The sequence below is a fragment of the Pongo pygmaeus genome, chromosome 17 (genome assembly GCF_028885625.2).
Source record: "Pongo pygmaeus isolate AG05252 chromosome 17, NHGRI_mPonPyg2-v2.0_pri, whole genome shotgun sequence".
NCBI classification, from domain to species: domain Eukaryota; kingdom Metazoa; phylum Chordata; class Mammalia; order Primates; family Hominidae; genus Pongo; species Pongo pygmaeus.
This window is the reverse complement of record NC_072390.2, coordinates 57170570-57197023: the sequence shown is the minus strand read 5'-3', so window position 1 is coordinate 57197023 and position 26454 is coordinate 57170570.

Genomic DNA, 26454 nt, shown 5'->3' with positions numbered 1-26454 from the left:
TGTTCTAACAAGAGAGTGATGAACAACACAGATGAGGACCCTGCCTCGGGTAGCTTTCATAATGATGAGAAGATTAAAATAAACTTGCAGATGAATATACAAGCAACATAATTAGAATTTTTTTTTCTAAATGCTAGGAGAAAAATAGGCAGAGTGCCACAATAGAGAGTAAAAGAAAGAAGGGTGACAAGATTAGCAGTGCAGTTCCTTCTGAGGGGTATAATTCAGGCTGAGCCCTGAAGTGAGAGAACAAGGTAGAGTGATACCGAACCTGACTGAGGAAGCACTGTCGACAAAGATGCCCTAAGTCATTTCCTACAATATTTCTAATAGAACCACGAACAAACCAGTGCTGCCTAGTGGCTTAAGTACTGATTTAGAACTTAGGAAAAAATAATAAACATAATAATAGGCCTCAGTTTCACCATCCTAAATATTAGCATATTGAATTATAAAATCAGATATTCTATAAATGTTTGATGAATATGTATGCAACTTAATTTTATGTAGTTTTAGATGTGTTGTCCTTTGGGATATCGAAAGGCAAAGGCATCTGGCACTAACATGCTGCTTTATTTCGTTTGTGCCTGTATGCGTGTGTCTGCTAAATGTGGAACCATTAGAGTGTTTCTTTCCAGGAATCATCAAATAGACCAATTGACTGAAAAATAATTACAAGTTTATTATGGCCATCTAAGTCTACATCATTATCATGTCTGAAATGAAGCTTCTGATTCTTTTGTGCTCCTAATAGAGGTGCATGCACTGCCAGAGTTTATTGCTCTGACTCAGACATGCTGTCCACAAGCTACGTTCATCCTATCGTCACCTCTCGATGCTGGGAAATTGTCTAACACTGCTGACCTCAATATGGTTTGGATTCTACTCAATATCCAGAAAAACAATATAGATCATTCTTACTTGATCATAACAAGGCAGCTCAGCTCTATTTTATAATGGTCATAAGTAAAAATAAATAACCAATTTTGCCTGAATGAAATAAAATCAATACTTCTCTTTTGCAAAAACCACAAATTTGTCTTATTTCTAAAGGTCTGGTGGCAAATCACTCAAAAATATAAAGTTTTTTTTTTTTTTCAAGTCACTGTGAAATGAGCCAAAGCATGTCATCCAGATTTTGCATGTGCCCCAAAAGCTTATAGTGGCTCAACTTAAAGTAATTTTTATGGATGATTACAATGAATATATATATATATCCTCATGCCCCTTAGAAGAACACAATCTAATTTTCTTGTGAAAAAGCAGAACATAAAATGAGATTTATCTGTGTTCCCACAATATCTATTAGGTGCTGTGGAGATGGAGATCAGGCAAACTACCTGCTTATTCAGGAAGACGTTATCACTGATAGCATTCTGGCACGATAAATTCAGTTTCAGCAGCACAACCATAAAAGATATTCTTGATCTTTGTTTCGTTCTGTTTGTTTTTCCTTCTTAAAAACCCCAGTTAACAGTAGTAGTTATTAGGTGACAGTATGAACTTTCTTCTTACAGATATTCATCAATTTTTTCTGATTCCTTAGCAAATGTTTAATTAAGGTTCTTATGCAAGTGAAAAACATATAGTTGAGGAATTAGCTTTATAAAAGTCATAGGCTGTTAGAAGGTGAAAACATATTTGTTCCACCCAATGATTTGGCAAAACTAAAAGTAAATAAATGCAATTTCAAATATTTTCATGTTTTATACTTTTTGCAATTAAAAAATTGAAGGAAATTTGTATATGTTATATAATAACCAAAGAAAGGTACATGGACAATAGTATGTACCTTTTACTTGTTTTGTTTGTTTGCCTCATTTTGTTTATATTTCTTATTTGCTGATTAAGCAAGTTGAATATTATGGGGATAAATGTACAATGCGTTTTGTAATTTTGTATTATGGGGATAAATGTACAATGCGTTTTTCAAATGCGTTATGAGGTCGTGGACTATGATTTGTAATAGACGAGAATGTTCCTTCTTCTAATTAGTCCTGGTGAAACAGCAGAACCAGCTACTTCGCAATTCTACCTACAGGATATCATGAAGTCCACTGTTCAGAAATATCATTAGCACTTAAATATCACTTAGATGGCTTTTAATTAACATAAAAACACGTAACATTCCTAATACTTTTGAAGCCTTGTTTTCCTTATATTAAAAATAGTTGCATCCGTACTTTTGAAGCATGGGTGTGACTATTTTTAAGAAAATCTCTACGTATATAATTGCGGAAAGAGAAATACAACAGTGTCTAATTCTAAACTATAAAATAAAAACTAAACATCCCCACCATAAAGAGGAGGGCACTCTTCCTCATGTCCCTCTTCTGCCCTTCTTCTATCCCAAGGATATCATAAGAATACGTCTGATATCCTCCCTCCTTTTGTGTACCCATTCATCAATTCACACCAGCTTTAGAGTAAGGTAAAATATAAGACACCCTCTGTTGCAACTTTTTGAAAAGGCATTTTGAAAGCAAATACGGAACACATTTCCCTTGGGTACAGTTAAAAGCACTAAATTGGAGGTTGAAATCCTGAATGTTAATCCTGGCTTTCTTCTTAACTCTAGTAATATTGGCTAATTTATGAATTTCCTTTTGCCTCAATTTACGTATATAACAGAAAGGGATTAGACCAGATATTCTCCACGCCTCTTTTCAGAATAAATTCCAGATTTCAGTGCTCTTGACTAAGAAGCAATTTTCTTCTTTTCTTCAGCATGGGACTCATTTCATATAAATGACCTCAAGTTGCAAAACCCTTCATCGCTTGCCAGCTGAGTGTGCATAGCTGACCTCCATTTTACACCGCCTGTGTCTATATGGCTGACTGAATTGACTATTTGCAAATCAGGCTCCTAGCAATTCATCTTATCTTTGCAAGTTGGCCACAATTCAGTGGTTAAGACAACTGGAGCAGCCTGACTGTAAAATGGCCACTCCCTGGCTCCACTCCAGCACAAAAGCAGCCTTTTGTTGTCTGATGCAGCTGAGCCTCATCCTTACAGTATTGAGCTCTGAAATTTAGCATTCTTCGACTTATTTCTGAGCAAATGACAGAATACATACCATCACCACTGAGAGGCTGCCCAGTTGTACAGGTAAACCCCAAAGGTAGACAGGGAGCAGCCCCACTGTAGCCCAAGTGATGAACCATCTTGAGGAGCCCTACCTGCAAATTGCTCCACCTACACTGAAGCAAATGCACACCTCCTCTCCCAGAAAAGCCAAGTCAATGTGAGAAATGCAAAGATGACAAGATTGTTGGCTGAAAAGAATCATTTAAAAAAAGAAGGAAAAAATGCAATCATATTTTCAATGCTTCAGTATTCATAATACATTTCTTCTTAATAAAAGCAGGTACTTATTTTAGGGAAGGGTTAGGGGGTAGATTAACACCATTGGCTCATGACTCGGTGAAATCATTCATGTTTATTCTAACCTCATTGTACACTTTTTTGGAGCTGTATGGTGTTAAATGTCCTTTTATAACAAGTGACTCCTGTAGATAGAAATAGTTGTACTGTTGACATCCATTTAGGGTAGCCATCCTACCCAGTCCAGATACTACTAGATGTGGACTATATTTTGAAAAACACTTTCACAACTTTGACTTTTGGCATTGAAAGAACAACTTTTCAGTTGAAGGTTACCTGAAAAAGCACATCCCACGTTGCTGAAGTCACCGACTATGCCTCCTTTCTGTGTCACCTTGTTGGACTTTACCCATTTTCTGTCATGGGGTGTTGCGATCTAAATTATTGATGTTAAATATTTTCTACCCTTTTGTAGGCTGCATTTTTATGTGCTTTGGCTTATTTGAATCTTATGACATCTCTATTTTTAAAAATTGAGCAATATCTCAAGATCACACAACTGTCAAAGCATGGCTTTGCGTCCTGATTCCAAGCCTGGTACCTTTTCCACTAAACACAGAAGTAAAACTCAGATAGCCCACAGAGCTTTATTGGGCAATCAGATTCAATGTTAAGACTTTAAAACACAGTAGTAAGGAATCAAAAAAAAAAAAAAAAAAGAATACAGAACACAGAAGCCACTCAGAGATAAGAGCTCTGGCTCCTAGTGGTAGCTGAGATGAATAGGATGACATGTCACCAGGCATAGAGTTTCTCTTACCAAACTCTAGTTTTTAAGTTTTTTTAAACCCCTGACATGAAGATTTCCAATCAGCTCTTTAAAGCAATTCCCATTCTTTATGGAATATCCAGCTTTAGAGAATTATAAAATGCCCTCTTCCCCTCTAAATTAATTCCCTCTCAGAGGATGACTGGGGACCTCTGACACCTAACTGCTTTACTAATAAAAGATCAATGAAACACGCTTGTAGCCTTAGATTTTAGTATTTGCACAAAGCCAGTTTTTACTCTTCAAGTAAATCAAAAATATCTGTGTAACCTACCAACAATAGGCTAATAGACATCTATGAAACATATGGTATTCGAGCTGGCACTCCAACTCTGAAACAAGTTACTTAAAACTGAAGTATGGACATAGCCTATGTTAGGCCACTGAAAGGCACATAGCGAAACCTGGTTACACCTTGAAATATGTTTTCTGAATCCCTGGCATCATTCATTTTAAGGAAAAAGAATGACAAGCAAATGGACCTAACCAAAATAAATTGCTGTGTGCATTCATTGGAGCTCACGTGTTTTTTTTTTTCTTTTTTTTAAAAAAAGGAAAACAAAGTATTCTCACCATGTGAAAACAAACCCAAGTCTGAATGGAAGCATGTCAGTCTTTACTTCTGTAAGAGCAAGTGTGATGTGAAATATAGTCAAGATTTTTTCATTGAACATACTAAACAGAACGGTAAACTTTGGTAATGGAAGTGTCTGTCTTATTTACATGACTGAATTTTGCATTTGAAGAGATGGATTTGTGTTCTTCTTTTTTAAATATCAGAAATAAAACTAAGAAGTGTACATTGCCTCAGTAGATATTCAGTATGACTTGGGTCACACAAGGTCATACTTCCAAATACTTCAGATCTTTGGAGAATTCACTGTGCTTCATGCATCATTTGTTTCTCTGGTTTGGCTACATTTTTAGGTCAGGAATCCTAACACTGTTATCTTGATCTGATAATTTGGTGCTACAGGCATAGTTTTTAACTCACACGTATAGCAATTCCTAAGGATGTGTCCATATAGCACACAAATGGCTGATAGAGGGGTTCAAATATATCCATCAAAAGTTGCCTTTTTAATTCATTAGGTAAATATCTTAAGTGACTTCTTTGGAAATTACCTTGACTAGTTTTTTTTTTCTTTTTTTTTTTTTTTTTTGGCTTTGTGGAAATGTAGTCTTAGTTTTTACAAAGACTTGCTTCAAATCCTAGAAAATGAAATTGTCAACTGGCAGAAAGGGCTTTACACTGTCGTTGGTCTGTTTCTGAAGTACTGAGTTCACTTTGGGGGGATGGTATAAATAACTGGATTTTAAGTTTTAATATCTAAAATCTAGAGTTCTAAAAAAATGCACCAGGAGTTTTGTAACATTTCAATTTATATTTCAAAAAGATATATTTGAACTTTGTGTAATTGGTAACAAGAACATTGCATTTGCAATTTCTGTTTTGTTCTTATGAAAAATTCATTTTCTCTGTCTATCACTTATTCCTCTCCAACCTTCTTTCCTTCCTTGGAAGGACAATATTCAGACCTTTAAATTCTAAATTAGAAACAAATTCTTCAATGCCTTCTAGGGCCTTGAAGAATTTTCTCTTAGCATTCTTGATGGTGCTAGCCCTCTAATCTTGATGGAAATGCTATAGTGACTGTTGAAGGCTGGCACACAAGGGTGGTGCTTAAACTGGTGATCAGTATGGCTTCTTTCCACATCATGAATATATGACCCCATGACTTCTCATTCCCCATTAATTGGCCCATCCATTCAGCAAAAGCATAGAAGGCAACACATAACCCTAAAGTGAGCAGGACATGGATGCATATGTATACATTGGGCAAGGGGAAAATACATAGGTAGCAGGCATTATTTAGTTCTCACCTCCACTATTGTTGTGCTTACCTCTGGCCTGACTTGTAGTCTCCCACCATTAAAGGAGAAAAAAATGTTGTTATGTTCATAGCCCATGCAGAGGAAAATACTTTTACGTATCTTAAAGTTTAAACCAGTGAGCTGGGATTGTAGAAGCAGGTGTTGGAGAAGTTAGCTCAGAACAGAAGTGACCCTACCCACAATGGAGAAGAGTAGATGGAGGTTGTTTGAAAAAGGTAAGAGCTTGAGTGACATAGGGTTTTGTGAGTGATAGACTCTGCACCCCTTATCCAAGGCCAGAACTCTGATGGGCACGTCCAGGTAGCTAAAGCTGTCGGTCAGTAAAACAAAATTTTGCCTTAGAGCAAAACCAGACTGGTAATTATGTGACTTTTTACTTGAACTCATGCTGTCATCACTGGCTAGTTCTCTCTCAAATCTCCCCTGTACCTATACCACCCTTCAAAATCTGACTCAAGCCTCACATTTTCTCTGAGCATTCCTGATGGTGCTGGACCTCTAATCTTGATGGAAATGCTACAGTGAGTGTGGAAGGCTGGGGCGTGAGGGTGGTACATAAACTGGTGGTCAGTATAGCTTCTTTCCACATCATGAATATACAATCTCGTGACTTCTAATTTCCCATTCACTGGCCCATCCATTCAACAAAAGCATTAAGCATTTTATATATATTAAGTTCTATGTTACATGCTAGGAACGTAAAAACTTTTAAGTTACAAGGAACTCAAAAGAGAGGTGCTTAATTGTATTTGGAATTTCTTTTAAAGGTGGGAGGCTAATTACATAAAATAATTAAGATTTGAAGCTCCAAAAAGGACCTGGGATAACTCAGTTGGTTAACTAACTAGGGAAGCAAAGTACAATTTTAGACACAGAGAGCACTGAAAACAAAAACAAGGAGACAGGAGACAGGTTGGCACAATAGTGTCAGATGCAAGGATGGCTGGAGAGAAGGAAGCACTGTGAAGGGTCGGAGTGGAAATGTGAGAAATATGATTAGAGAGAGATATGGAGGACCAGAGAGTTCCCATTAATCAGTGCTGGACATCAGACCTTGTCCTGCAGGCAGGGAGGTGTCTGATGGTCTTGAAGTATTTTAATCATGAGAACATGAGCAATAGGGCTGGTTGGTTTTATAAAATGTACTGCTATTTTATGTTACATGTGTGGAATCTGAAGTTCAGAATTATGGCAATTGGCCAACAGTAACACACTTCCTAAGTAGAAATGGCACTCTAACCCAACATTTAAGCCCTTGGTAACCCAGACTCCAAACTCAGTGCTTTCTCTTCTGTAAGACAAAACCTTTATAAAACTGCACCCTTGGCATCCTGCTTTCCATATCCACAAGTGCTCACAGATGTCTCTAAAAACCGTAACAATCAAAAGGGAAACAAAATCCATATGCAGTTTTTTAAATGGCATTTAGTTTGGATGACATGGAGGCAATTATGTCTAATTTTCCACCTCCATCCAGCTCATCATATGTGCCGAGCCAGGAGCCTCTTATTTTGGCCCACCTTCATCTTATGTTTCTAAGCCCTTTCAGGGGACAGCATCTGCGCCCACAAGCCCCAGCCAGGGCCGGTGCTGGAAGCTCCACAATGCAACAGCAAAGGTCACACATGAGCTATAGGAGCCAGGAAGAAGGCTGTGGTTGGAGATTTTCCATTTGAGCCAATCTAACTGCTTTAGGTCAAACAATAAAATATGTAATCCCCAAAAACAGGACAATAAAGGAGTAAATGACCTTCTTATTAGCTTCCATAGGAGTCAGGAGGAAGTCTGTGATTAGAGATTTTCCTACCTAATTGAGTGAATCCTGCTGCTTTAGTTAAAACAATAAAATATATAATCCTTCAAAGCAAGGCAGTAAAGAAACAAATGATCTTCTCATATATGACTAAATATTTGATGTTTTTTAAATTGCTTTTTGTTTATTTGTTTTTCCACATCATGTTGTAGTGACAAAAAGGGCTGAGACATTTTCACTGACATGCAGCTCACCCAATGCTATCCTTGACCCACCAGAAAGAAAGATATTTCCCATTTTCCCCTTTTCTCCATACTCCAGTCTATTTCCATGTCATTCTCAAAGTAATATACACTATGACGTCACCTGCCCTCTTGAAGTCACCTGCCCTCTTGAAGTCTTGTTGACTTCTTGGCTAGTCTTATGTTTCCTACTTATGACCTGGCTATTTAAGAGAAAAGAAGTGAATGAACTCAGTGTTCCCAGAGTTCATCTCCAGCCTTCAGACTATCCTACCTTTAACATCCAGTCACTATCATTGCCAGCCACTGTATGTCCAGTTACCACAGGATAGAACTCCTACTAAATAACAGAGTTTTTGTGTGGTTATCTGTCTCTGGTGTCTCTACTTGGCCTCCCTTGTTGGCTCACTCTTGCCTCCCTTCTCCACATTGCTGTGACTCTCCCCTGTCCCCTCACTCCAAGCTCCTCCCTTTAATCTACTCAGATCAGCAAACAACAGACTGAAAACTTAACCACATACTCCTCTTTTTATTTTACCCAAAACAGCAAACATAAGACTGAAATTTTTGCAAAACTTTCTAAAGGTTTGAGGATGGAATAAGGGAAATACAATGCAAGAAAAGGAAACCAATTGGGCATCTGTGTATATAGTTCCCAAGTCTACTGGCCATGGTTTTCCCTACCAAAGGCTTCCTCCTGGACTTTTCCTTGCTTATCTTCCTGCTCAACACCACATAGTTTGATATTTTATGGATGTATGAGCGGTTGGGACGGGGGAGTAATTTATCTTTGATAGATGGAAGTATGTTTGACCATCTCTTCCTCCACTCTGAATATAGGTCCTCAAACCTCTTTTAGTTCCAGTAAGGTGGTAAATCTCCCTTACTTCACTATACTTTCTTTAGCCCACTCCAAGGTTATGCTACAGCTGAGTCCACTGACCTGTCACCCTGCTACAGTGATGACAGCTTTTTATAGAATTATGGAATGCATATTAGTGTCTCATTTTCTAGACCAATTCCATTCCAGAGAACCAGTGCAGAACCAAAAGATCCATTAGAATAATTTTTTTCCAAATAAACTCACAAATGAATAGAGAAACACACCTGCAGGAAACCTTTCAATAACATCTTGCCCTTGCAACACTGCTTGGATTGCAACTTGTCTCCAGGAATATGTAATTCTGCATTAATATTCTTTGGAGTTTTGCCTTTTCAGCCTATTTCCTGGTCTAAGTCTGCAATTTATCCCTGGTATTAATAAAGTAGGATTATATTCACTTGTTAGGTTTATAATAATTATACAATTATTTTGTAGACAGTAATATTTAGTGTACTTCTGCCCAAGGATACTCTAACACTAATTATCTTTTTATTCAGGATATTCACAAAAAGACCTCCTTAATAATTTTAGTGGATTCCCCATAAATCATCTAGAAATATAAAATAATTCAACAAAGATCAAGACCTTGTTACTCGTCAGTACTGTAACATGCCAAACACAAAGATAAATATGGCATTATCTCAGTCGTTTTTATAAGAAAAGTAGACATGGAGAACACAAATACCAATCAAGATAAAAACAAAGCTCAACGGAAACTCTGCAGGAAGAGAATGTGAACTTCGAGAGTGAATAAGGCTTAACAATGGAGATGATATTTTGACTGGTTATTTAAAAACGAACAGGATTTGGACAGGAAAGTCTTAGGGAGAAAAGCCAGTAGTAGAGGTAACAGGAGTGGAGGGAGAGCCAGTAGCTTTATTGTCAACATTTAGCTTTTCCCATGGCATTAGCCAGCATCTGAGATTAACTGAGAAACAAATGTTGTGCTCACCCCAAACAAAAGATGCGTCCTGTGTCACAGGTTCTGGAATTGCCACTCTAAAAATAATGAGATATTTTACAAAACATGTGCCTACCATGTCATGAAAAGCCAGACCAGCAGTCACCCCAGTGTTAGCTGATCCTTTCCAGCTCTGGCTAAAGTGTGTATCTGACGACCTCATTAGTTTTCTCAGGGGTGGAAAGTAGCACAGACAGATGTCCTGGACCATGTGACTGGGCGAAGATAAATAGCCAGGATGCAGCTGTGTAGACAGCTATCCAAACCAATTAAAAAATAGATCTATTCATTCCCTTCAGTTCCTTGAAAGACTCTGGGATTATCACAATTTATACACCAGTCCCAAATATGTTTCTGACATAATAATACAACTTAGCACTTCCTTGGCACTGCAATTTTTCAAAGGCAGGAAAACAAAATTTTGCCTTAGAGCAAAACCAGACTGGTAATTATGTGACTTTTTACCTGAACTCATGCTTTTAACTAGTTCAAACATAAGTTCAAATGTATATTCTTTAAGGTAGATAAGTAGGAATTTCTAGGTATGTTGATACACAAATGGATTGAAGTATTACGCCAATTGATTAACTAAGTCTCTAAACAACATTTCAGAATCTGTGATTCATGATTTCGTGACTTCAGTTGAGGAGATGCAGCCACGGAGACCGAGAGACAAATCATTCAACCTAGGCTATGTATTCTGTGCAATAGAGGAGACGAGACAGATTCAAATTTTGGGCATTATACACCTACCTGTGTCCTCACAATCCTAACTATTAACCAAGTTGACACAAAAACAAAACAGCCTATTTGGCCATTTTTCCATCAATGCATATTCATCCAATGGAATTCTAGTCAGCAATGAAAATGAACAATTTACTGTTTCAACCAGACCTCAGATGAGATCAATGAGGTATGAAGACACTCATTATGTATTAAGCTGCAGTGAGATCAGTTTGCACTGCCTGCTGAGGCCCGTCCCCTTATCTTGCTATCATATTCCAGGGGGAACTCATACCTTTACAGTAATGACCATAAGCACTATGCTCTCTTTGTCACTTGCAATTTTTTATTGCTATTTTCTCTATGCTGAGTAATATTTCCCCTACATTCTTTTGTTTTCTGACATATAAAAATGTTGTTTTTTGAGAGAATGAGGTGTCTTATATCCAAATTATTTGGTGTTCTCTATGTATATAATCAGTCACCTGAGAGTAACAATTTGGTTTCATCATTTCTAAAACCAAATATTTTTGCCCATTCGGTAGACTGTCTGTTTATTTTGTTGATAGTTTCTTTTGTGTGCAGGAGCTCTTTAGTTTAATTAGGTCCTATTTGTCAATTCTTGTTTTTGTTGCAATTGCTTTGTAGACATTGTCATGAAATCTTTGCCAAGGGCTATGTGCAAAATGGTATGTCCTAGATTTTGTTCTAGGGTTTTTATAGTTTTAAGTCTTACATTTAAGTTTTTAATTTATCTTGAGTTGGTTTTTGTATATTGGGAAAGAAGGAGTCCAGTTTCAATTTTCTGCATATTACTAGCTAGTTATCCAAGCACCATTTATTGAATAAGGTGTCCTTTCCCCATAGTGCACTTTTGCTGACTTTGTGAAACATCAGATGGTTGTAGATGTGTCACATTCTTTCTGAGCTCTCTACTCTGTTTCATTGGTCTATGTGTCTCTTTTTGTATCAGTACTATGCTGTTTCCATTACTGTAGCCTAGTCATATAGTTTGAAGTCCGGTAGTGTAATGTCTCTGGCATTGTTCTTTTTGCTTAGGATTGCTTTAGTTATTCAGGCTCTTTTTTTTGGTTCCACATGATTTTTAAAATAGTTTTGCTAGCTCTGTGAAAAATGACATTTGCAGTTTGACAGATATAGCACTGAATCTGTAAATTGCTTTGGGCAGTATGGCCATTTTAACAATATTGATTTTTCTCATCCATGAGCATAAAAATATTTGCAAACTATGAATCTGACAAAGGTCTAATATCCAGAATCTATAAGGAACTTAAACAAATCAACAAGTAATAAACAACCCCATTTAAAGAATAGGTGATGGACATAAACTTCTCAAAAGAAGACATATATGTGGCTAAGAAGCATATGAAAAATTCTCAACATCACTAATCAGTAGAGAAATGCATATCAAAGTCACAATGAGATACCACCTCATACCAGTCAGAATGGCTATTATTAAAAAGTCAGAAAATAACAGATATTTGCAAGATTATAGAGAAAAGGGAATGCTTCTACATTGTTAGTGGGAATGTAAATTAGTTTAGCCACTGTGGAAAGTAGTTTAGAGATTTCTCAGAGAATTTAAAACGGAACTATCATTCAACTCAGCAATTCCATTACTGGGTGTATAACCAAAGGAATATAAATCATTCTATACTAAAGACTCATGCACTCATATGTTCATCACGGCACTATTCACAATAACAAAGATGTGGAATCAACCTAGATGCCCATCAATGGTAGAATGAATGAAGAAAATGTGAAACATAAACACCATGAAATACTACACAATCATAAAAAATAATAAAATTATGTCTGGAGCAGCAACATGGATGCAGCTGGAGGCCATTAACCTAGGCAAGTTAACTCAGGAACAGAAAACCACATACCACGTGTTCTCACTTGTAAGTGGGAGCTAAACATTGAATACACATGGATAAAAAGAGGGGAACAATAGACACTGGGGTCTACTTGAGGGTGGAGGGTGGGAGGAGGATAAGGGTTGAAAAACTACCCATTGGATACTATGCTCACTACCTGGGTGAGGAAATGATTTGTATACCAAACTCCAGTGACACACAATTTACCTATGTAACAAACCTGCACATGTAACTTTTGAACCTAAAATAAAAGTTGAAAAACAAACAAAAAAACCTAAATGAATAAAATAAAAAGTAAAAACAAACAAAAAGTAACACAGTCTATATTTGCAAGCTTCTCGTCGGCACATATTGCAAACTGACTTTTTAAAACAACAACAACGTTCTGATTTTGAAGCAGACATTCTTATAGATGGCAATTTCCTAAGGCAAAGCAAAATAGTAATTTGGCCTTGAAAATAAAATAATATTTGACCCAGCCATCCCATTACTGGGTATATACCCAAAGGACTATAAATCATGCTGCTATAAAGACACATGCACACGTATGTTTATTGCGGCATTATTCACAATAGCAAAGACTTGGAACCAACCCAAATGTCCAACAATGATAGACTGGATTAAGAAAATGTGGCACATATACACCATGGAATACTATGCAGCCATAAAAAATGATGAGTTCACGTCCTTTGTAGGGACATGGATGAAATTGGAAATCATCATTCTCAGTAAACTATCGCAAGAACAAAAAACCAAACACCGCATATTCTCACTCATAGGTGGGAATTGAACAATGAGAACACATGGACACAGGAAGGGGAACATCACACTTAGGGGACTGTTGTGGGGTGGGGGGAGGGGGGAGGGATAGCATTGGGAGATATACCTAATGCTAGATGACGAGTTGGTGGGTGCAGCGCACCACCATGGCACATGTATACGTATGTAACTTACCTGCACGTTGCGCACATGTACCATAGAGCCTAAAGTATAATAATAAGAAGAAGAAGAAGAAGAAGAAGAAAAAGAAAAAAAAAAAAGAAAACCTTAATAACTGTGTAAATACTTAAGTGTAACATGAAACAGATTTTTTTTATTTTATAAACTTAGCAAAGATAAAGCATTAATCACTTGAGTGTAGGAATAACAAATAAAGAAGTCTTCATACCTTTATTATAAGTATTATGGAGTGGTGGAATACCACTGCTTTAAACTAAGAAGATCTGGACTTCATTTCCAGATTCACCATTAACTAGACTGTGACCATACTGAAACTATCTTATTTTTTCAGGGATATCGACCATATAATACCTATGATACTTTCCTACTCAACAATTCTATTTATTTATCAATACTCATAAAAAGCTATAGTATTTTGATTTAACTTAAAGAAGTTGATATGATTTGGCTGTTTCCCCACCCAAATCTCTTCTTGAATTGTAGTTCCCATAATACCCATGTGTCATGGGAAGGACCCAGTGGGAGGTAATTGAATCATGAGGATAATTTCCTCCATGCTGTTCTCATGATAGTGAGGTATCAGGAGAACTGATGGTTTTATAAGCTTCTGGCATTTCCCCTGCTTGCACTTCTCCCTCCTGCCACCACGTGAAGAAATACATGTTTGCTTCTCCTTCTGCCATGATTGTATGTTTCCTGATGCCTCTCCAGCCCTGCAGATCTGTGAGTCAATTAAACCTCTTTTTTAAATAAATTATCCAGTCTCCAGTATATCTTCATGGCAGCATAAGAATGGACTAACACAGAAGTATTTTATAAGATTTATATAGCCTAATTAAAGGTGATAATTTCTGTGATAATAATACCCTACACTAGTATTACCTTTCAAAATGCCTTTTCAACCATGGCCTTCCCTGACCCTAACCTTAACCCTGGACAGTAGGTATGATGGGGAATTTTCAGATAATGTAATTGAAACTCGAAGTTGGAAAATGATTTATCAAAGGTCCCACAGCAATGTATAAACACAGCAGAACTTGTACATAAGTCCTAGATTGGGTTTCTGTTCACAGTGGTGCTCATTTGAAATACAAAGATGTGGAATGACATTTAGCTTGGTGTTATGAGGTGGTTGTCAGTAGCTTAAAAGACATAAAAAGATAATGTAAAAACATTTGCACTTGAAGAACTTATAATTTTTTAGAGTCCTGGGAATGGGAAAACAGTGATCAATAAGAAATCATAGGACTAGCATGTGGCAGTTTACGTGCCATCAGTTGATATACCATGTATGGAAAAATGAGGATAGGTCACTGGCTCTGGATGATTAAAAATGCATGCCCAGTGTTGTGGCTCACTCCTGTAATCCCAGCACTTTGGGAGGCTGAGGCGGGCAGATCACGGGGTCAGGAGATAGAGACCATAGTGGCCAACGTGGTAAAACCCCATCTCTCCTAAAAATACAAAAATTAGCTGGGTGTGGTGGTACGTACCTATAATCCCAGCTACTCAGGAGGCTGAGGCAGGAGAATTGCTTGAACTCAAGGAGGTGGAGATTACAGTGAGCCGAGACCATGCCACCGCACTCCAGCCTGGCGACAGAGTGACACTCCATCTTATGTGGATGTACTTTGCTTAAGAATTAGATTGTAAGTCATGATGCGCTGCACTTCGAGAATGAATTGGACTGTAGCACGGCAAAAAAAAAAAAAAAAAAAAAATTGTGTCCAGAAGACAGAGTAAATGACTGTTTAAATGGAAATTCTAGATCTTAAAATTATTCTAACTCCTAGATACAGAGATGAGGAGGAGCAGCATTCCAGGTGCTAAAGATGGCCCTGTGACTTGGTGGATTCCATTGTGACTGCAAAGGAGGTAGCTCCTGTTGCCAAATAGAGACATTATGTAGTTCCTTGAATAAACCTATTCAGATGGCCTGAGCTCATGCCTTCAGGGTATTCCCAGGGATCCACATACGTATATGTAGGCTCAATATTGTACAACCTCAGTGGTAGCAAAAAATAGTGCCTGTGAGATAAACAGGAGGCCAAACACACACCCTCACAATCCATTCTGAATTATCTACTCCTCTACTTCCAGGTCTGAATACACTTTCTCACACTTCACCTCTTTCCAACAGAGGCACCATCCATTTTCTTTCTCAGTTAGTATTTTCTGCTACAATATGAAGTAATTTCAATGGAAGTCTGTGGTAGACTGAAGAATGGCCCACAGGGATGTTTCTCCACAGATACCATAATCCCTGAAACCTGACAATGTTACTTTACACGGTGAAAGTGACTTTGCCAATGTGAAAAATCTTGAGATGGGGAGATTATCCTGGATTATCCAGATGGGCCATAAATGCAACCACAAGTGTCCTCATGAGGCACAGGGAGATTCGACACAGAAGAAAGCAGCGTAACTACTGAGGCAAGATGCTGTGCTGTTGGCTTTGAAGATTAAGAAAGGTGTCATGAGCCAAGTGATGTAAGGAATGCCTGCTGCTCTAGAAGCTGGAAAAGGCAAGAAAACCAGTTCCATCCAAGAGCCTCCAGAGAAAGCTCAGCTCTGCTGGCATATTGATTTTGGCCCAGTGTAACTGATTTCAGAACTCAGAACTGTAAAGAATAACTGTGTGCTATTTTAAATCACCATGTTCTTGGTAATTTGTTAAAGTAGCAATAGGGAATTAATAGGTGCAATGTCTGAATAATTAGAAAAGTTAATCTGTTAGGGAGCTGTATATATATGTGTGTGTGTGTGTGTGTGTGTATATACACACACACATATATATGCATATGTACATATATGTATATGTATATTTAACGTACCTCAATATTAAACAGATAATGTTTTGGATTTTTGACTCTCTGAAGGTCACTCTCATCACTCTTAACCTTCATTAGGCTTAGTTAATCTTTTATTCATGCTAGTCACCAAATTTGTGATGATCAATCCATTCTAGATTTGTATATCCTAAATATTTTTCAAGAACTACCTCCTGAGGGTCTCTATTCAATAATAACACTGCAAGTTTTGGGCCCTCCATCCTTGAGGGCAGAAACTGTGCTTCAATTTTGATTTGTTTCCCCTGGAAGGTGCACTATAGACTGTAGTACATGGAAGTGTTTAATAAATATTTGTTGAATCTCTCAACAATTCATTGATTGATTAACCATTCTGAATAACCGTTGAGCCAAGCTAACCATGACATGGCTAAAATAAATGAGTTGATTTTTCATTTGCAGTAGAAAGACCCTCTTTAACTAGCTTGAGAGCAGACAAAAGAAGTAATTAGTGCCAGAAAGAAAGAAGAAAGAAGGAAAGAAAGAAAGAGAGAGAGAAAGAAGAAAGAGAAAGAAAGAAAGAAAAGAAAAGAAAAGACAGACATGCAAATCTACACAAAATCCTTTGAATTCCATGATGTAAAATAAAAACCTTTTTGGGGGAATGGCCCTGAATGGGTAATTTTGAAAAGCTACTGATGTCAAAGACTAATTGCTAATCTCAGAGTGAGATAACAGTGGCCATCAGTGATAGAAGGCCATTCAGTAATAGCTCTTCTAGAAAAACCAGTTATGTTTGGAGAGTAAATTGAGTGTGAACAGCAATCTAAATCAACACCAGCTTAGGAAAAAAAAATAACATGAAGAATATAACAACAAGCTCATTTTTAAAAGACCCATTCTCTTAGATTTAGGAGAAATTACTACGACAAAATGTGACAAAAACCAACTTACACAATGAACAAAATGAGTCATATCTCTACTTGGTGTGACTCTGTTATATAGTTATACGACCATTGCCAGCAGACTAAAATCCAATTTTTAGTTTGCTTTCAAGCATATAGTTTTCCATTGTTTGTTCAGCTTAGTACTTTGAACAAGCCCTACTTTGGGGAACATTTTCTAACATATAAATTACTTATAATTTTATACAATTATGTAGAACGGTTAAGAAACTCATTCAATATTCTGTAAGCTATTTAGCCTAAAGGAAATTTCCCAGCCTTGATGATTTAAGAATTCTTCTCACTGAGGAAAATGTGAAGCATGAAGTTTCTATTTCAGTTGAGTAGGATTTATTTTGAAAACGAACCACGTTTTGACAGATGAGAACAAACAATTGTTAGGCATTTTCATATGAGGGCATCTTTTTCCAGCAAACTTGGCCTTGCTGCTTTAAAAATCTTCTTCCTGGGCCGAGCACGGTGGCTCACACCTGTAATCCCAGCACTTTAGGAGGCCAAGGCAGGTGGATCACGAGGTCAAGAGATCAAGACCATCCTTGCCAACATGGTGAATCCCTGTCTCTACTAAATTACGAAAATTATCTGGGTGTGGTGGTGCATATCTGTAATCCAGCTACTCTGGAGGCTGCAGCAGGAAAATTGCTTGAACCTGGGAGGCGGATGTTGTAGTGAGCCGAGATCACACTACTGCACTCCAGCCTGGCAACAGAGCAAGACAAAAGAAAAATCTTCTTCCTGACTTGTTGAGTATTAACCCAAGCATGGAAAACAAAAGAAAAAGAAAGCTCAAAAATTCATGAGATTTTTGCAAAATCAACCACTGACTCTTGTTGCTACTTTCATTGTATTGACTTCTAATTTGTTTCCCTCTGACCTTCTCTGGTGCTTTGAGTTTGTAGTTTTAGTCGGCAGACAACTCAAGCTCACAGTTCCCCTCCTTGTTTTGGCTCTACTTCTTCTCCCTTTTGGCAAAGCATGTTTACTCCTAGCTCATATAATAGCTTCTTTTGACAAAATTCATTTTGACTCTTAACTATAAGCATTTTGGCAGGATCAAAATAATAAACTATGAATCAGGTTGCAAAAATGTAGTTTCTAATTAAGTTCTTTATCTAAACTCATCCATCTCTTTCATCTTCACTCTCATCTTAAAGTTATCTCCATTTTACAATCTATAGTTTGCTTTCATTTGGATAGTTATATGACCTTTCAGGATTTCCCTCACCCTCTTAAGACTTTTCCATTCTTCTCCTTCTTCTAAGAATAGGGCCATCTTCTAACAAGGAGAAACTTCTACAGCTCAGAGGTTAGAGGAAGACTCAAATTGTTGACTCTCAGGGAAATCACAATAAAGGGATCCTGGACTGTCCTTCAGACTCTTGTGTGCACTTGGTGCCATCTGAGCCACCCCATCCATATTACCCTTAACTGATATCACTGAGATATGGCTGGCTCCACCTGGCCTTTGAGCATGATATTATATAGGCTGTTGCTAAAGTCAATGACCAGTCTTTCATTTCCAACTTAATAATTGTCTCAACTTTAGTTAGCTATAGATAGCCTTGTGTATACCAAGTTACTAAATATGGATCTTTTTAGAAGTATAAAACCTCCCCTGGCTATGCCTGAGAAACTAAGAATCAGAATCAGGCATGATGTCCTTGATTCTTCCTAAACTATCGGCAGTTTTTCACCGTTTTTTTTTGGGGGGGGGGTTTTGTTTGTTTGTTTGTTTTTCAAGACAGGGTCTCACTTTGTCACCCAGGCTGGAGTGCAGTGGCGCAAACACAGCTCACTGCAGCCTCAACCTTCCTGGTTGCAAGCGATCCTTCTTCCTCAGTAGTTGGGACTACAGGGGTGTGCCACCACGCACTACGTCCACCTAATTTTTGCATTTTTTGTAGAGACAGTCTCGCTATTTTGCCCAGGTTGGTCTTGAACTCCAGACCTCAAGTGATCCGCCCACCTTGGCCTCCCAAAGTGCTGAGATTACAGACGCGAGCCACCGCACCTGGCCTGTCTCTAGTCTCTTGTACATCACTTCCTCTTTCTCCTGGCATCTCCTCCCACAACAAGAAAAATTGCCCTTCCCCTGTGTGAAATGATCTCCACTTATTTATGATTAATTTTTTTGTCCTTCCTATGCATTGGCTATGGTATGGTGAAACCTCCAGTAGTTACTCTTCATCTGTAAAGGCTAAGTATTGAATTCCCAGGAAACAGAAGCCTGCCTACAAAACTATTGTTTTATTAGGAAATCTAAGATGTCTTGTTGGAAATTTATATCTGAGCAATGGCACATTTTACCTAGTGATATCTATTCTCCCTTTCCCGGAAGCACTAAGTCTAGTGGAAAGGCTACAAACGGAAAGTGATAATTCAGTGACATGGTTTTAAATCCTTTCTAACTAGATAAATTCACCTTGATTTTTAGCCAGCTCATAAATTTCTATTTTTGTATGTAAAAAATGTGTCTTGTGGTACCCTTTTTATTCTTAATAGTTTTCATCAGACTTCTAAGAAGAGTGGTCACTGCAGGTGTCTTTGTTTTCTGAGTGTCTCGCATAAAAAAGAGGTTGGAGTGAAATCTAGAGATTATATGTTATAAGAGAAAGGAAGGACAAAAAAGGGGCAATTAAAGGCTACTGGCTTGGAAATGGGGGCAACTGGCAAGAAGAGCTATCCAAATGGCAATTCATCAGGGACTATGTTGCAGGGCATGGCAAGCAAAGTGCTCTTCCATTTCTCCTACCAACTGTTCAATAAAATCCATGTATTTCACTTATGCATCTGATGGGAGTAAATTCTACCAGTGCAATGTGAAGACTTGCTGAGTCTATCAATTGCTGGGTGTCACTGGTTGTTCAACCAGGACACAGATAACATCTATTACAAATATTTTCTGTCCTGAAAAATCTATGAATATTATTATACTTCTAGCATGTCTTAAATGCATACCAGGTCTGGGGATCTACTAGGCAATTAAAAATTCTGAGTTAGATAAATTGATTAGTGTTTGAAATCACTTTTTAAACTATGAATACTTTTTTGAAAGAAAATATTACAAAGCTCATCCATACAAGAGGAGTTGTCAGAGTGTGGAGCTGTAGAATCTTTGTGCTGTCCCAATTATTCAGAGCAGAAAAGGATCAAAATGAAAAGAAAATTTTATCCTTAAAACACAATGCTTTCACTTCTATTGCAGGAATTGAGAAAAATTAGCTATAGCAGATACCACGTACAAAGTAAGAAATCCCGGGCCTAGGCCTGACTTACCTCCTCTCCTAACCTCTTCAGAAGCCATTTCTTCTAAATCCCTATGGTCAATGCCAGACTCTCTCTGAATTTCTAGCAAATTGTTTGCATAAAAGACAAAGTAAAGTATTAAATATTTCTTTTTGGTTGAGCACCTCACTGAACAAGTCTTTAACCACCTAAGTGCACAATTTTCCAATTACCTTTTCAAAAGTGATGTGCAGAACTAATCCAACTAGAAGGTGAAACCTTAGCTCTTTCATTGATGTAAAATTGATCGCTTCCTTTGTTCCCACTGATATTTTTCTTTTTTAAAAAAGGCAAATCAATTTAAGTGCTGAATTGACAGAGACAAGCATGCATATAGACATTTATTTGCTAAAAAAGGATACAAAGTAGATAAAAAGAAAAAGCAAATTTTCCTCTGGAAGATATTAAAGTGTCTGCAGCAAATTGGTACCTACACCCAGGTGTTCCCAGTTCCCAGTGCTGGGTCAAATCACATTACCTAGAAAGTAGAAATGTAGACCCTAATACACAGGGTTGAGCCCCTTGGAGGACACATCAATAATTTGTTCTTGATTTCTGAATCATTCTAAGCTCCTAGCATAGATTGATCGAAGTTACAAAATTAAGACCGACTTATTACACCTCATATTGACAATATTCCAGTAAATATTGCTAATAGTGAAGTGAAGAATTAGATCTCTGGATAGCTGAACAAATTCTGATGTCAGCACAGGAACAGGGCAGTCATGGAGAACACAGTTCAAAAACAATTCGAATTCTTTTGTTTAGGTTCTGTTTATATGAAAAATTACTTGAAATACATGCTTGAAATAAGTCACATGCTCATCTGTTCCTTTTTTGACACACACACCAAAAGCTAACTGTTTGAAAAATATAATGGATGAAATCAAATAAGATGAACTTTATTAGAAATAAATGCAAATTTGTATCCTTAAATTAAAGGACAAACCAGCAAAGGGTACAAATTATAAACTATTAGGTTGGCGCAAACATAATTGCAGTTTCTGCAATAGTTCACGTGAAGTTCATATGAGGAAGACTTAGGAGTTTCAATTCAAAGGATGCTTTATGGAATTCAGTGGCTGTTTAAAAGGGTGAAGTTGGTTAAAGCGGTTTGCTAGAATTACAGTACTCAGAAGAGCATTCCCAGAAGCAGTCTGTACTGTCATTCAGGCCCCAACCAAGATGGTATGTTCACATCTGGTTGCTGTATTAAAAAGGATACCTACCTTCCAGAAAATTAATCCAGAGATGAGGGTGATAAGAATATGTATTCTAGTGAAGAGAAGACTTAATGCAACTATGGAGTTGTCTTCAAATAAGAGTAAAAATAGCCAACATTTGTTGAATGCTAACTCTGTTCCAGGCATGATGCTAAACAGTATTTATACATGTAACTTTATTTACTAATAGCATTAACAACCTTCTTCTTCTACTAATAGTAGCAGCCACAAAGCTAGAACTTGATACTAATATTAATCCGCAATTTTCAAAAGAGAAAATTGAAGAAAAGAGACATAAGTAATTTTCTTAGGGTGCGAAGGCCCACCTTGACACCATGAGAAAGAGAGATTAAAGTTGTTCTACTTAGCTCAAAGGAATAAAACACAGGCTAAGTTTAGAAACTACAGGGAAGCAGAATGTAGGTATATTAAAGGAAAATGGCTTTAAGATTTGGATCTGTCTAAAGCATAGTGTGCTGTCTCTGTGAGGTTGTTCAAGAGCAGGTGAATGGCCATTAAATGGAGATGTGATGGAGAGAATGTCTGAGTCTGTTATAGATTTAACAGTTCTCTAATCTCTGCCCACATGGTAGTTTTCTGAGTCTAAAAGAATCACTAGCATTTTGATGTAATATGAATCAATCTACTGCACAAAATGTGGGTTTTGGCTTCAATACAATAGATTTCTTGATACCTTTTTTCTAAGTTTGGTAAAGAGAGAGGAAAAGATGTGAATATTATAGGTACTGGGTTATGCCGCAAAAGACCTGGCATCCAATGACCAAATAGGACACAAACCATAACCTCTTTCTGACGATCTTTAATCCTAGCCTACCATGAGAACACAATCCTTCTTGAAGAGCATTTTGCACTCATAACTCCTGCTGTAATACATACTGCCCTGCCTCAGTAAAATAGAATGACACACATTTCTAGCATTGTGTTAGCTTGAAAAGGTAGTTAACAGGTTCCAGACCTGGGGCCAATTTGTTTCCAGAGTACAGTAAAAGCTTTCAAGGGGGAAACACACACCACACACACACACACACACACAAACTCACACACATGTGCACACACACACATACAGACACACACACATTGTCTGTATTTAAACAGTTGCCATTTCTCTCAGAATTTTAGCTGCCCCGGTCCTCTTATGAAATGTGACTCATTTTATTAACAATATTTTTAGCACCACAGCCTCTAGCTGTCACAGGTCAATATATTTTAATAAGATGTTCCAATTTTATCTAAGGTAAGTGCTTCCAAGCAAAGCGAGACTCTCTTTTTAGTCAACTATCTGTAAGATGTTAAATAAAAGACGGTTTATATTCTGGCTGAAAGTGAAGGTAGGATAAGATTTTCAGGAAGCCCATCAAACACTCAGTTTCAACTAAAGTAATTTCATCAAGGTACAAGGGGCCACCTTATGAAAGGAAAATTGCATTGGGCCTTCGTGGCTGAACAGAATAGAAAAAAGACCAATAGGTAGAGTTACAGGTGAAAGAGCAAGTGAGGTAGCTGGCCAGGGAACAAGTGAGTCAGTCCTCCCCTGGCATTTGTTCTGGATCTTCCAGGGCCTGATGCCCACCAGACCACAGTGGGTGTGGGCCCATCCATGACCTATCTGCAGCCTCACTTCTCTTTCCTCTTTCAACTTCTCTTTTTCTCTCACTTTTAAAATTCTGCCTTATTTCTCCATTAGTTCCAAAGCATAGAATATCAGGGTTAAGGTCAATGGAGAAAAATAGGAAATATTTGTTATTTCTCTCTTGTTTTTGCAAAAAAGAAAATTCTTGCTAAGAATTATATATAGCATTAGTTTAGGAATGAGATTGCAACAATTAATAAAATTATTTGTTCTTGTGCATCAAAAGCTCAGAGTATGTGTGAAATAAAGGTGCAAATGGAAATTATAAAATAATTCAGTAAGTATAATGTTTGTGATAATTGGGAATTACAGAAGAAATGAGGACACTTCAACCTGATTAGGGAATAAGCTCAGGGAAGAACCCTTAAAGCTCTTCATAAGAATTGAATCTTATTTTAAAAAACATGTGTTTATTATTTTCACTTTAAATAGATTGTGAGTATATGGAAAACAAATTCAAAGGGTACAAATCAGAAGAGCTTAAAACTTAAGCTTTATTCTACTTTTGACTTACAACTTCCCAGTTTCCCTTCCAGGAGTTAACTAGATTTTGCATGTCCTTCCAGATATATTCCATGCACTAAAAAAAAAAAAAAAGAAACAAAGAAAAGAAAATCCATAATGAGATATCATCTCACATCAGTCGGAATGGCTATTTTTAAAAGTAAAAACAAAATAAGGCTGGTGAGGTTATGGAGAAAATGGAACGCATTATATACACTGTTAGTGGAAACTGAAATTAGTTCAGCCACTGTGAAAAGCAGTTTGGAGAGTTCTCAAAGAACTTAAAACAGAACTACCATTCTACCTAGCCATCCCTTTACTGGGTATGTACTCAAAGGAAAATAAATCATTCTATCAAAAGTCTCATGCACTAGTATGTTCATTACAGCACTATTTGCAATACAAAAAACATGAAATCAACCTAGATGCCCATCAACAGTGGACGTGCTAAAGCAGATGTGGTACATATCACCATGGGTACCACACAGCTACAGAAAAGAAAGAATTCATTTCAATTGCCACAACAATGGATGCAGCTAGAGGATATTATCTAAGCAAGTTAACATAGAAACAAAAAACCAAATATCGCATCTTCTCACTTATAAGTGGGAGCTAAATATTGGGTACATAGAGAAACAAAGATGAGAACAATAGACACTGAGTACTACTAAAAGGGGAAAGAGGGAGGGGGCAAGGGTTGAAAAACTATTGGGTACTATGCACTCTACCAGGGTGATGGGATTATTCATATACCAAACCTCAGCAACACACAATTTACTCATGTAACAAAACTGCACCTGTACTCCCTGAACCAAAAATAAAACTCAGAAAAATTAGAAATAAAAATAAATGTCCATTGTTTATCTACATATATATATATATATATTTACACATACAATTTGTTCTCCCCAAGTGGAAGCATACTTGAAACTATTATTATCCAGAATAAATATGTGAGTCACACATGTAATTTTAAATTGTCTGGAAGCCACAGAAAAGATTAAAAAGGAATAAGTTAAATCAATTTTAATAATGTATTTTGATGATTTAACTCAGTTATTATAAAGTACTCACACTACCTGTAAAGTGGTATAGTGTTTTCTGAAAGGGAGCTCCAGAGAGCTGTAAATGCATATGGCAAACTCTAGGGAAACCACTAAAAAAAGTGGGGGGGTGGGGGAAGTATACCTGATATGCTAAAAAAGGAGAGAAAATAGAATCATATAAAATGCTCAATTAAAACCACACACATAAGGCAGAAAAAGAGCAGAAGACAAAAACAGGAACAAAGAACAAAGACAACAAAGATAAAATATATGAAATATTTATATAAATAATCACTTTGAACATTAATGGTCTGAATACATCAGTTAAAAGTCAGAAATTATCAGCATGAACTAAAAAAAAAGACTCAACTATATATTGTCTAGAAGAAACACACATTAAATATAAAGACACATGTAGATTAAATGTAAATGAATGGAGAAAGACATCCTATGTCAACAGTAATCAAAAGAATGTGGGAGCAGCTATATTAATTTCAGACAGAGCAGACTGCAAAAAAAGGGAAGTTATCAGAAATAAAGAATGGTATTACATAATAAGAAAGGAATCAATTCTCCAAGAAAACATAACAATCTTTAACATGTATGCACTTAATAAGTAGGTGTCAAAATATGTGAAGCAAAAACTGATGGAACTGAAAGAAGAAATAGAATGAATCTACTATTATAGTTGGAGACATCAACATCCTTCTATCAGAAATGAACACAAGCATCAGGCAGAAAATCTGTAAAGACACAGTCGAATTTAACAACACCATCAATCAACTGGGATAAAATTGAGATCTGTATACTATTTCATATAATGACAGCTGAATTCAAATTCTTCTCAAGTTCACATGGAACACTGACAAAGATAGACCACATTCTGTCATAAGCACACCTTAACAAACTTAAAAGAACATCGTGTCTACTAGCAGACCACTATGGAATTAAACTAGAAATTAAAAACAGAAAAATAACTGGAAAATTCCCCAAATACATGCAAATTAAGCAACATATGTGTAAATAACACTTGGGTCAAAGAACTCTCAAGAGAACTTTAAAAATATTTTTGAACTAAGTAAAAAGGAAAACATAGCTTATCAAGATTTCTGCAATGCAGCAAAACCAATGCTCAGAAGTAAATTTGAAAGAAATAGCTATTCCTTAAAAGGAACAGAATTGAATATATATATTAGAGAAGAAGAAAGAGCTAAGATTAATAATCTACAGTCTCATTTTAGAAAATAAGAGAAAAAAGCAAATTAAATAAAGAGTAAGCAGAAAAAAATAAAAATTAGAGCAGAAATCAGTGAAATTGAAAACAGGAAATCAATGGAGAAAAGCAATGAAATAAAAAGCTGGTTTTGTAAAATGATAGACAAAATTAATAAGCATCTAATTAGGCAAATTAAGAAAAAAAAAGGGAGAGGGCACAAATTGTTAATACCAGAAATAAAAGAGTGAAATCACTACAGAACCCATGCACATTAAGAGGATAATCAAGTGTCTTAGTTCATT